Here is a 13357-nt window from a genome sequence, read left to right on the forward strand (position 1 = left end):
TTTTCATTCTGTGCATCTTTCTAGTCTATTTATTGCCAAGTTTTTAATGTATTTATGCTTGTACACATCAGCTATCTTCCCACACGTGTCAGAAAAGATTAGGTAGAACCTTAAATTTTATTGGCCAAAATTTTTAGTCAGGTGAAATTCACAGTAAGTATCTTGTTGGGGTCAAAGAGATAGCTCAGTGGTCTGGGCAAGTGCAAGGACCCGGGTTCGATCCCTGGCACTGCATGCTGTACTGGCCTGGCACTGAGCCAGCCACTGAAACCAGGTGGGGTGACACACGCCTGTAATCCCAGTAGTGGGGAGGCTGAGACGGGAGGATCACTATGAGTCTGAGCTGCGTAGCCAGACCCTTTACCAAATAAATAAATAAAAGATTAATAATAATAATAAAGTCTCTTGTTGGTACTGCAAATGGGTTTATGTTTGTGTGTTGCCCTCTTCATCTGTCACCATAGTTACCATATTTATCAGTATGATTTTTGACAGAAATGCTCCCAAATGCTCTTTAATCACACTTTCTTTCTATTATCATTAATCTTGATTATGTTAATTGAATGTATTAATAATTTGACGATCTATGTTGAAAGCATAATGGTTTATCAGCAATTGAAAATAATGGCCTATTAATTAAATATTCTTAAAATACACCTACTGGTGATTTCTTTCTTTTTTAAAAAAACTTTTTAATATTTTTTATATATTTAGTTCAAGGCCTACAGGGTCTCACTACACAGATGAGACTCGTCGTGATCCTGTTTTCAGCCTCCCAAGTACTGGTATTACAGGCTCACCCCACCATGCCCATTCTCCATCCTGTTTCAGCGCACCCGGGGGGGGGGCAGCACTGCACGCTGGGGATCGAACCCCTGTCCCTTTGTCTGCCTAAGCAGGCATTTTAATCGGCTGAGCTATGTGGCTGGCCTTTTTAAAAAGAATTACTTTTTATGTATTTAGTACAGGATTTATGTTTTTTAAAAATAATAGCAGAATATTATTACATTATGAGAAATGAAGTTGCACATTTGCAACTGACAGAAACTGCATTTTGACCTCCAACGAACAGAATAAGGGTTGAACTGAACATCAGAGAGAGGCAGACGGAGACTGAAACATTTCCCTAGGCTTGTGCCCTTCCTGAGCTGGGGTACGGTGTGCTTTGGAGGCAGAAAGGGAAAGAGGCAATTCTGGCCAAGCTGCAGGAAGAGTTTCCTGTCTTTATCTGTCCCAGGAGGTTAGAAGCATTAAGGTGTCACAAAACTAATTAATACTACAGTTGCATGTACTTTTTCTCTTCTCTTATTTTTTCATGAAGGTAATTGTGGAAGGGCTGGGCTTTGAGGAGAAGCAGAATTTGTAAACTGCCAAAAAATCCCTTCGGGAGTTCCATTTCACCAGCTTGTGTCTTGTATTTCAATAAGTTAAGGTTTCGCATCGGTAAAAGTGGGGTTCTGGCTGTCCCACAGGTGTGACTCACCTTCAGAGATGCCCGAGATGCAACCCACGGGTTCCTCTCCATGATCAACATTGTACAAGACCAGCGTCAAAAGCAGACAAGATGAAAAGCTTGCTCAGATACCAGAGCAGTAACAATGTGGAACAGCTTTAGGGTCAAATGACTTAAAAAAAAAAAAAAAAAAAAAAACTATATTCTTATCCCCACCTTTTGATCCCCACCACTTTGGGGCTGCCACTCACTCTTATCCTCTGAGGTGGTCAGGCCATACTTTTTCAATACTTAGAATAACAAAATGATACGAAACTCTCCGAAGGTTTTAAGTATTCTAAAGTGCTAAAAATATGGTCACTATGTTTTACAGAATTCCATACAAGTATTCTTACAATCGGATTTATTTTATCTTTGAATGTTTGTGTGTAATTTGGTATGTACAGCAAATATTAAAAACAAATTGAATCGTAAACTAAGTAGAGAGCTGGGCCTGGTGGTGCCTGCCGGGAGTTCCAGCACTCAGGAGGCCGGAGGCAGAAGTCGCATTTTGAGCTCAAGACCAGCCTGGGCTGCAAAGTGAGCTCAAGGCCAGCCCGAACTGAACAGTGTGACTCTGTCTCAAAAACAAGACTAAACTAAATAGAGTCTTTAAAAGAATAACTCTGAGTTGGAGAGAATAAAGCTTGATGGAAGAATGTGGATAGCTTAAGGGGCCTGTCATTTACTTTCTCTTCACTCTCAAGGTTTAATTTACTGGAACCCATCTTATCTGGCGAAAACCAATCATGTGTTGCTCAGACTGAAGTTCCTCCCTTTAGCTTCAATTTCAGTTTTGTAGCCTTCTGTGACTGCCAACTCTGAGGTCCCGGTGAAGATAAGGGCTCGGTACCCGATCCCTAGATACGATTAAGTGCACTCTCACCTCATTCTGCTGGTCCAGTATTCAGTCAGACACGCAGCTCCCCCCAGTGTGTGCCATTTACTCCGCCCGGCCGCATAACTTAACCTCTCTAACCTCTGACTGTCTTGACTTCCTCATTTGCAAATGTGCATAAGTTCGCCTGCTGTGCAGATGAGTTTTTATGCAATTTAGTATATACAACAAATATTGAAAATAAATTTGGGACACAACTGAGTTACAGTACAGGTTCTCCTATGTCCTGAGTCCTCACTGAAACAGAAATTGAAAATAGTGTACTCTTTTGGAAAGTATAACTCCAACATTTATAATCTTTTATTACCAGGAGTAATAGTGTTTTCAGGATGTATAAGCAAAAGACTGGGGAGATAGCTCAGCAGTCTACGTGCCTGCCTGGCAAGCGCACAGACCCGAGTTTGATCCCCGGTACCACATGCTGTGCCACCATGCCAGCCACTGAAACCAGGCATGGTGGTGCACCCCTGTAATCCCAGCACTGGGAAGACCGAGACAGGAAGACCACTATGAGTCTGAGCTGTGTAGTGAGACTCTGTGTCCAATAAATAAATAAATAAATAAATAAATAAGAATGTGCAACAAAAGTTCTCATGATTTCAGAAATGACTAGAAGAATACATTTACATAGACACCCAAAAATTCTGCTAAATTCATATATTGTGGTAAATTTATTTTGCTTCCTGGGTCAATGTAATTGATTCTCAGGAAGTAAAAAAGTGACACTGATGATCTTTTTTCCTTAATTTCTTAAAACATCAAATCACAAATGAAGAGCAACACAGGGGACAAGTAAGAAGTTGGAATACTTCTCCAAGTCGCCTATCTCATTGTTTTAAAAATATTTTAATATACATGTTGATTTGATTCATTTGTACCATTAGTGTAGCTGCCTTTGTTGAAAAGAAAGTTTTATGTTTTCGTCTGTTTCTCCTTTGTAACTATCTTTTGTTCTATGTCTTGTACAGTAAGTAACTACTGTGACGAGAATGAGAGTGTATTTACTACTATTTTGTGATGCCGCCCTGTATTCTTTTTTCATGAACTAAAAAGCAAAATGAAGGCTTGCATTTTCTTTAGTTAGCACTTTTTAAAGACAAGGTTAATGTTTCCTGTGCATAATTGGTGCTTAGTAAATGTGTAGAGCTTAAAAAGCCTAATCCTGTGTAAACAGTTCCTGCTTCATGAGGCAGATTTGTGAAGCTCTCCTGACCAGTCTGCAGTAGGCAAGAAGACAGCGACTCTCAATCTTTATACTGCTCAAAATAGTAAAATGATATTTTAAGACCAGTGAGTACCAGAAAGCTATGATGTTTAGATTATATAAGAAATATCAATTTACTGCGAAATGAAAATACAGAATTAAATACTATTGTCTTTGATAGCTTGAAACTGCTCTTAGGTAAATGCTAAATGGTAATTTTAATGACTTTCCTGGCTCTTAGAATTTATAAAATGCTATCCTTTTCTTTGGACCGGCAAATTTTTTTCTAAAAAGGAAGGAGAGTGAAAACAAATATCTAGTAATGGTGAAATCTTTACATTTTGCTATACAATTTCTTAAATGTATTCTTTTTTCTTTTCAAGAGCATATGAAATAAAAATAGCGTGAACTAAAAGTATCAGGGTCTGATCATTGACTAATTCAGTTATAGTAATTCCAAAGTGTATTTTCCAAGTTGGAGTATAATTATAGAGCTCTACAGCAGAGCTCTCAAAATTCATTTGAAGCAATTTTTGCGGAACAATTTTTAAAGATTTAGATTTTCCATTTAAAGATTTCAAATCTGTCTCTGAAAACCTGCTTATTGCTGAGTACAGTATTTGTTAACCATGGAACAGCTGTGGGCTTTTGAAATGTGCTGTTTGTTGTGTTTTGAATGATCTAGACAGGGGACACACAGCCACATGGCGCTCTGGTTCATGGCTTATCCCACGTGGATGGACCTGCGCCCCTAGGCAGTGACTGCTTTCTACTGGTCTGCGACCAGATGATTTGAAGTTGACTGGAATGCAAGCCAACCATACCAGTGAGCTGTCCCTGTTCTTTCCAAATAGCATGACTTTCCCATAAAGAAAGCAGTGTGTTCATTTATATTCGGAGGCAGGCATGTCCTTTTATCTCCCCAGGATCAGTAATAGTTTACAGACGGAGTTCTTGGGTACTGAACATTCATAAGGCTTTAAATGGTCCTATTGCAGAGACAGCAGCCATTGTAGAATTCACAGGATAGGGGAAGGAAAGAAAGGGCCTAATACTGGATGTCAGAATTTCTGGGGAGGGAAGTGATCCTTCTTTCAGAACCGGCTTACCTTGAGAGGAACGAGATCTTAAATAAGGAAATACATGTTTCCTAGCCACATCCAATGCATAGAGCTCAGTGCAAAGAGGGAACTTGAGCAACTATACTTCGTTTATTAATTTTACTGAGACTTGTAATTGTGACATAGTTGACTGATTTTTAAACAAAAATACATGTCTTTTTCTGGAACCTGGTTATCCCAAAAGTCCAGTTAGAACTTGCCTCCATATTTTGTTGCTCTTCATCACTGATTGACTAGCCTCACTAAATCATTAGTAAAGAAAGAAATCCCCCAGAGTCCTGTCATACCTGAAATACTTTCAGAGTTACATCAGTATTCTTTAAGTCCTGGACAAATCAAGTTCATCCTGGATAAATCAGGATGACTCATGGCAAGTCTATGCAGATCCTGTTTCCAGTTGATGTGCTTTGTAACCACTGGCTTGGCATGATTCCAAGGAAAATGGTAAAAATAAAATCTGAGTGGAAGAAGAAGCGTTAATCTGGACTTTACTCATCTTTGTTTATGTACTTAGTCTGTAAGCCAGGTCCTGCCAAGACAAGTAGGTAAAGGCCGACCCTCCGTGGCCTCTTCCCCCTTGTTTTATGGAAATTTATGAACTGGTCATTAATTATCCAGCTCTCTTAGATCTTCACGCTAACAGCTGGGCTCAGAAGTATGCCTAATCAAAAAGCATATGAACATAATTTGTACAATCTTCTGTATCACTTATCTCACACAGTGTGCTCATGTTCTATGTGAACACAGTCACGAACGTCCTAAGGTTGCTGCGCTAATTCAGATTTATTTATTACCATTTCATGTTTCTTCTTATAACCCATATTTCCTGTTAACTATCTTATCCAAGCTAGATTCTCCCCCTCCAATGTATCCTTCTGATAGATTCCAGAAACAATTTTCTGGACTGCAGATTTGAACGGGTCAATTCAAGGGAGGGTGCCAGCTCTTTGTCTTCCGGGCACTCACCTGGCTGGAATCCTGTGAAACTTAGGGTTAATCAAGGAATCCTGTCCATACAGTGGCCCTCCTGTCCACTACCCTCAGGAAAAACCCCAAATTTCTCAGCATGATCTAGTCCTTGCCCACTTCCTGAGCCTCCACTTGTATGGCAGTGCTGCTTAGTATAGCTAACCTACAGTATTTTTAACTGCTTCCCTGTTCCAAGCTCTCTTTAGTACTTCTGTTCCCTCCCTCAGTCCTGTCTCCACATCTTTCTACCTATTTATTTTATGCCTGAGACTCTCCCTGCTGGCTCATCAAGCTACTGGCTCCAGGGGTACCAGCTTTGCCCTCTCAGATAACTTATAAATACTCTAATGAAATCATTAGTATGCTTCTGCGAATCTTTTATGAAACCCTAAGCTTCTGAAGGGCATGGAGGGTTTTCCTCTTTGATTTTCTAATTTCAGGGCCTGCAACAGACCTGGAAGACGGCAGGTGTTCAGTCAATGACAAATTAACAAATGTTTCAAGTTCTGAGCTTAAATTGCACAGCTGTACATGTGTGCAAAGTGCCCAAGCCACGTACACCCTGTCTTGAATCATTAACTTTCAAGGGCAGGCAACACTTGTACATGATCAACGCCTATTCACTCACCTCCAAGTAGTTTCAACGGAGAGGGAACAGAGTGGACACACATGGTATTTACCACCAAGCTGAGAATGTTTATTTGTTCTATTTTCACCTTGCAGTTTTAAAGAGTGTTAAGATCACTGTATTATTTTACAACAGGAAGTACACATGGATCATGTGTGAGCAAAAACCCATAAATAGTTTTCATTACTAACTGGCCTTTTACATTTAAAATAAGTGATTGTATTTCTTAAAGGTCATCATAAAAATAGTGGGTTACTGTTCAGGCGCTTAAGATCATGCACTGGGGTGCATTAGGCTTTCTCAGTGACTCAGATGGGGAGTTTTAATTTTACCTCCTTGCTGAATAGGGTCTGCCTAAAGCAGTTTGACTCTGAGGTTCACAGCTGACCTAAATAGTGAATTCAATGGAATGGTCTGTCTCTCCCGCTTCCCATTCCAAAGGCATCAGACCAGCAACTAGCGACTTACAGGAAAGGCTTTCCAAGGTGTCTTCTGACAGTTGGAGGCTTCACAGCCAAAAATACACAGAAATTACAACTCAGCTGGAGGTTGAACACCAGGAAAAGTGAGGGTGCCAGCTCTTTGTCTTACCGGCAGTCACGTGGCTGGAGTTCTATGAAGCCGGGTTAACCGAGGTGGATATTGTCTGCTGAGCAGACCCAGTGCTGGCCCAAGGGTGAGCCCACAAGCAGTGTGTGGACACTTCTGAGGAGCCTGGGCTCTTCTCTTCTGAGAATCTTTGCCCCCCAGAGGGGCAATTCAGACTAGAAAGAGCTTTGTCCTTAAAGGGACAGGTGAGCATTTTTCCAGAGGGAGAAAGGGGCAAACTACAGGATCTGTTTCTTTTTCCATCTGTAATTGTAAAGGACTCTGATTTTTCCCCCACCTTGGCAATGCTGGGCCAGTTTTGCTTTGCATTTCCTCTCTTGCAACTCACATGATTAGTAAAAGCATTTTACTCATCATAGATCTAACTCTTATTTATTCATCATAGCACTAACTCTTTTCTGGATAATAATAGGAAAGGTCAACTGGAGTTCCTTATGTTGTTATATTCGTTTAACAGAAATTCCTTTCTGAATGGCACATAAAACATACAAAATAGTGTATATGTATGGGGGCCTCATTGATGTTTCAAGTTCTCTATTTTATAACTCCAAATATCCTGTGGAACTCCCAAAATAAAAGACATTTCCTGGGACAGATCCTGTTTCCAGTGGTCATGTCCTGGCCCCTCCTCTTCCTCTTAACTGCCACAAAGAATGCTTCACGCTAAACAAGAAACGTGGCTCCCAAGAGCCTTTGCGGAGAGATAGCTAAATGCAAGTCTTCTTTCTCTAGCTGGGTTTAGGTTCCCAGGGAAACAATTTCAGCATTTTGTAGATGAGTAACCAGCTGACTATTCATTACCGTTGAATCAGAAAACTCAGCTGTCCTGGGGAAAGCCAAGAGGCTAGCTCTTCGGCTGTTTGTTAGTGTTTCTTTCTGGGGCTCATGTTCAGTAATGAGTTACATTTTTTTCTTTCTTTCTATGTTAAGGAGACCAGAAGACATTTGTACTGTTAAAGAAGAGTATAAGTATTAAGAACTGTCTTGATTGAGTTCCCCCAAGTCCTCTTCCCTCGGACCTACCCTCTTTTATACAGAGTCACCCTATGCTTCCTGCCCCAGATATCACCCCAGCTCAAGTGTTTTCCTGAGGAAGAGCAGGAGGCAAATGAGTCCTTTTTCTAAAGTTCTAAAGGCTTGGAAGGCCCTCTAGGGTTTCAAGAACAAAACAAAACAGCACTGGGACTTTAACTCCAAATCAGTCCAGTCTTCCCTTGGCTATAAGAGGAGGGTGAGGCTCCCAGACTGGCCAGGGCACCTGCCAATCAGTACAACAGTCCCCTCTAACCATGCAGGACCTCAGGGGCTCCCCAGCACCACAACCAGATCCACATTTGTGTTTTTCTCTTCACAAACATCCATATGTATGGTAAAGTTTCCTCTCTAGATCAGGCCAAGTGGATTGACAACAATAATTTATCATAGGTCTTAGCTACCACCTTACCGAGAAATCACTTGGCGAGTTCTCTTTGGCATATCTGAATCTCCCGAACCACCTCTCTTGTGATTAGGGAGACGAGGTCAATTTGATGAACAGGAAGAAGCAACCGACAGGCAGGTGGCATACACAGTGCATCCACACTTCACATCCTGGGCAGGACACAGCAGATGGCATAGGATTTCATCAGCTTCCTCCGAATGGCACATATTTAAAACCTATGCAATGTTTGTTTTTGTTTTTTTTTTCTGAAATTTCCCATTTAATAGACTCAGACTGTGGTGAGCTACAAATGACTGAAATTATGAAAAATAAAACAGAGAATCAAGGGAGAATGCTCTGTTTGGACTATCTGCACCCCAAGGTTGAGAGGCAATTGCAAATCTGCAGGTAATCATTAAGTACAGGTATAAGAACAGATTGTAGTATCGTTATTCATTGCTGCAGTTGTGCTGTCCAAAAGACATCTCTAGCGCCCTGTGTCAGAGCAGCTGGCATCAACTTTGAAAAGTACTTTGTGCTGGTTCAGAATCTCTCAAGATGGGGCAAGGCTAGGGAGCTGCGATCTTCCTTAACCACCCAAGTAAGTCTGATGAACACCGCCCTTCTCAAACCCCTCTTTTTATATCATGTAGAGTCAGATTTTAGAAATTTATAGTAGATGCTGTCATTTCTCTCTGATGAAAAGACTGTGGAATAGAGTAGAAAATACTCAGAATGCATCTACCCAGTTCCTGTCAAAATATTAGTGGAAAGAACATGCTCACTGGGGTTATTTTGTTTTGAGATGATTTGTTATATTTGTTAAACATTGCTTTAAAAAATGTTTGTTTCAGGAGAAGTTAGTATCTCTGAATTGATTTAGAGATAACAACATCAGACAATGAAAGTGACAAAGTTACTATCTGTGTTGTCAGCTACCAATCAAATCCAGATGAACACTATTTATAATTGAAGCCCATCATCAGTTACCACAATCTTGACTCAATCCATAGGACTCGTCTACTTGGATCCACCCACTATATAGACCCTATGAGACACAGTACTGTAAAAAGAAAAAAATCAAATATGAAAGTGATAAATTAATATTTCATTTAAATCTGGGATTTCTCTTTTATATGTAAATGTATGTGTGGGTTTTCTTTTTCTCTATTTTAAATTCTTAAGCAAGCAGGGAACTGGAGAACACTGGAAACTGAATATTTTGTCCCGTACTCAGCTCAGTTTAAAAGTTTAAGAATGTTACATATGGCTTTAGAAAAGCTGATTTAATTTTTATAAGTCAGATAAATTAATTCTTGTGAGGGGATCCAAATGTCTAAAAGTTTTATTGAATAATAACAGTCCTGGAAGTACTTACGGGAAAGCAGACAAGCTTCTTAATTTCCTGAGAATTCTTTAAAAATAAAATTCTCTGGGCCGGGGAGATGGCTCAGTGGAATAAGCGCTTCCCTGGCAAGCGCAAGGGCCTGAGTTCAATCCCCGGTTCCGACAAAATAAATAAAATAAAATTCTTGGTCCATGCCCCTTCAATTTTTTGGACAGCAGACATTATAATCTAAAGAATGGCACTCAATAAAGTCATATGTCATGATTAGAACCTGAGGCCCATCAGTCTACTGTTTGCTCTATAAAATTCCAATTAGTTTTTGCTGATTTCATTGGTCGACGTCATTTTAGGCACAGCTAAAGTTCAAAATATTGGAAAACGCCAATCAGATCTTAAGAGGTGGATGATGTGGATAGAGGTCAGTCTTAGTAATTGAAACCCAGATATTGAAATCCTGCCTTGTGAAGCTGTAAATTTCATGAGATTTAGGGGCCTACGACAATGAGTATATATTTTGGGCATATTAAACCTAGAGAAAAATAATTTTCTTTTTAAAATATGCAGTAGCTACTATTTAGTTCTGATCAGCATAAATCAAACTGATATTGTGCAAAATAATATCTTCATGAAAGATTTACATAACCGTGTATGTAAAACTTACTGTGACTTTTAGTGAAATTGCGCCACATTTCTAGAACAATTTAATACGGATATTGGAGAAAGTTACTAGAACAAGATAATCAGTATAATAGAGCTGGCAACTTGAAATTTTCTTCGTAAATGAACAATGCCTACTTGTTTAAGGTAGTGAACACAGAATATCTGAGTCCTTAAGAAATAAATAGAGAGGGCTGGCCAAAGAGCTCAGTGGATTAAAGCTACTGCAAGCAGGTGCAGGGACCCGGGGTTCGATCCCCAGGCCTGCCGTGTTGCCCTCCTGCCCCCGGGGCACGTTGAGATGGCAATTGAGACTGCGCGTGGTGGTGCATGCCTGTAATCCAAGCTCTTGGGAGGCTGTAAACAGGCAGATCAATAGGAGTTCGATGTAGTTGTGAGACCCTGAAAACCCTGTAGACCCTTCCCTAGAATACAAAAAGAGAGACAGAGAGAGAGAGAGAATAGATTTTGTGTCTTATAGTTCTGGAGGCTGGGAAGGCCCAGACTGAGGGTCATCTGGTGAGTAACATCTCATGACAGAAGGCAAAAGAACAAGAAAGGTAGTGGTGGTGGGCAAGCTCATTCTCTTTAGGAGCCCGTTCCCAGAAAAGTAACCAATTCCCCAAATAATGACATTAATCCAACCATGAAGGCAAAATCCTTATGGCCTAATTGCCTCTTGCAGGTCTCACCTCTCTGCCTAACTGCACTGGGGGTTGTATTCTTACCATGTAAAACACATTCAGACCATAGCAGAGAGTCAGACAGTATATAGACAAGTAATAGCTACACTTGTTACACAAAGGTTCAATAGAATAACATGTCCTATGAGCATTTCCTTCTTCTACTTGTTTTTCTACTTGAGTCTATAAGGAAGAACTTTACATGGTGGCGATGGGGGACAGTGAGAGATTTATCTCTTCTTTCCATGCCTGTTCCGTAGGAGAACTCTATCACAGGTGAAATGGGGAGAATACTAGCACATCTGCCTAGCCCATTTTGGAGTCATGTTTTTCAGCCTTTTATAAAATATCCTATCTATAAAATGCACCCATTTGCATTTTCTGCAAATAATGAGTAGCATTTGTTGCTTGGGAAAAATGATTAGCAATCCCATTTGATCAGAGATCTATACAGTAATGTCATTCTCTGATTAACTGAGTGGTATTTTTGAAAATTCTATCTGTGTGGCTCAATTTTTGTTCTACATTTGTTTAGAAGTAAGGAGAGAAAAGTGGAAATGGATTATGCTGTGCCCTGTCCCAGCCAACCCTCCATCCTCATGGAGAAAGAACGAAAGGAACTAATTCTTTCAATTTCAGATGTGTCTGTTCAGGTACTTCCTGATCTGGATGTCTTTTCCGTTGGTTTCCTCAGGCCCTTTACAACGTCTACTTCAATTTGTGTATATTCTCTGTGCAGGTGCTTTAGCTAGATTACTCTGGAAGACAATTCCCCTGAGCCTTGTGAGCTAACTTTCCATGGAGGGTTCACCCTTTCTACCTGTGTGAGTAACCAAAATCTCCTGACCAGCTGGATAAACCTTTTCCACCCTTCTCTCTGGGTCTAGAGATTCCTTCTATGCAAACTCTAGAATTATTGTATTATTGTTTTCTTTCTTTTTTCTTTTCTTGAACTTATGTATTTGGTACAGGGTCTCACTATGCAGCTCAGACTCATAGTGATCCTCCTGTTTCAGCCTTCCCAGTGTTGGGATTACAGGCATGCACCACTACACCAGGTCTCAGTGGCTGGCTCAGTATGCCTGGGGGCAGGGCTGGTGCAGCATCTAATGCCAGGGATTGAACCCCAGTATCCAAACTTGCCTAAGCAAGTAATTAATCTGCTGAGCTGTCTCGCCAGCCCCTTGTGTTACTCTTTTCTTGTAAAAGCTTAATCCATTTTTTCCCTCTAACAATAAGTTTTTCAACAATCTTGGTAATAACTTGTAGTTATAATTACCATTGACAACATAATAACTATAAGTTATAATTAAAATGTTAATGACAAATATTGCAAAAAAATTGATCTTCAACTTGGCTGTGTTTTGCACTGATAAGACATGTGTAATTCCCTCTATCAGTATGTTTTGCTTAATGTTTGTTCTTTAATGTATTTAGGACAGGGTATACAGGGCCTCACTACACAAATCGGACTTGTAGTGATCCTGTTTTCAGCCTCCCAAGCACTAGGATTACAGGCGCTCACCACCACACCGAAGTCTCAGTCACTGTCTCAGTGCACCCTGGGGGGCAGGGACAGCATGGCAGGCCAGGGATCAAACCCAGGGCCCCTGAGTCTGCCTAAGCAGGTGCTTTAATCCACTGAACTATCCGACCAGCCCTATCAGTATGTTTTTATATAAAGTACTTTTCTCAGCAATACACACCAAGAGCCGACTCACTGAGCAAACTAGTCATGGTACAGGCATTTTGAGGGGTGACAGCAATTCATTTCTGAATGCTGTATTCTGTTTTCTGACAAGTTTAATACTTGAGAGCATACATATTCTCTCTATTTGCCACACTTACTCTTGAGAAGTTGGCACTGCCAGCTCATCAGAAGGAGAGAGAAAATGATTGGGAATTCAGGAGTTAATGTAATCCCATTTGTCTCCTATGTGCGAAAAATAGCCAAGTGTCAAGATGCCCACACTCTTCCGACAGGTGCTTCACAAGATGAAAGGATGTGTCTGCAGCTGGCAATGCAGAAACTGAGCCTCATGTCTCGGAAAGGAGCAGAGGTCCCTCTGCAGGATTCTCCTTCGCCACCAACTATCAGGTTTATAAGTCCAAGTCATTTGCCTTGTTAGCCTGTTTGTTTCCTTCCATTTTTAAAATATGTAACAACCCTGGTGAATGTCATTAATTAATCAATCCACCCAGTACAGTGTTGAGTAATCTATTAAGCACAATAGAAATTTGTAAGTACAATGGAAGTTTAAGTACAATACAAAATGTTAAGTACAATGGGATACACTGGGAAGAAGAACTATGTCTAAATCATTGTAG

The sequence above is a fragment of the Octodon degus genome, unplaced genomic scaffold, assembly GCF_000260255.1.
Source record: "Octodon degus isolate 3935 unplaced genomic scaffold, OctDeg1.0 scaffold00001, whole genome shotgun sequence".
Lineage (NCBI taxonomy): Eukaryota > Metazoa > Chordata > Mammalia > Rodentia > Octodontidae > Octodon > Octodon degus.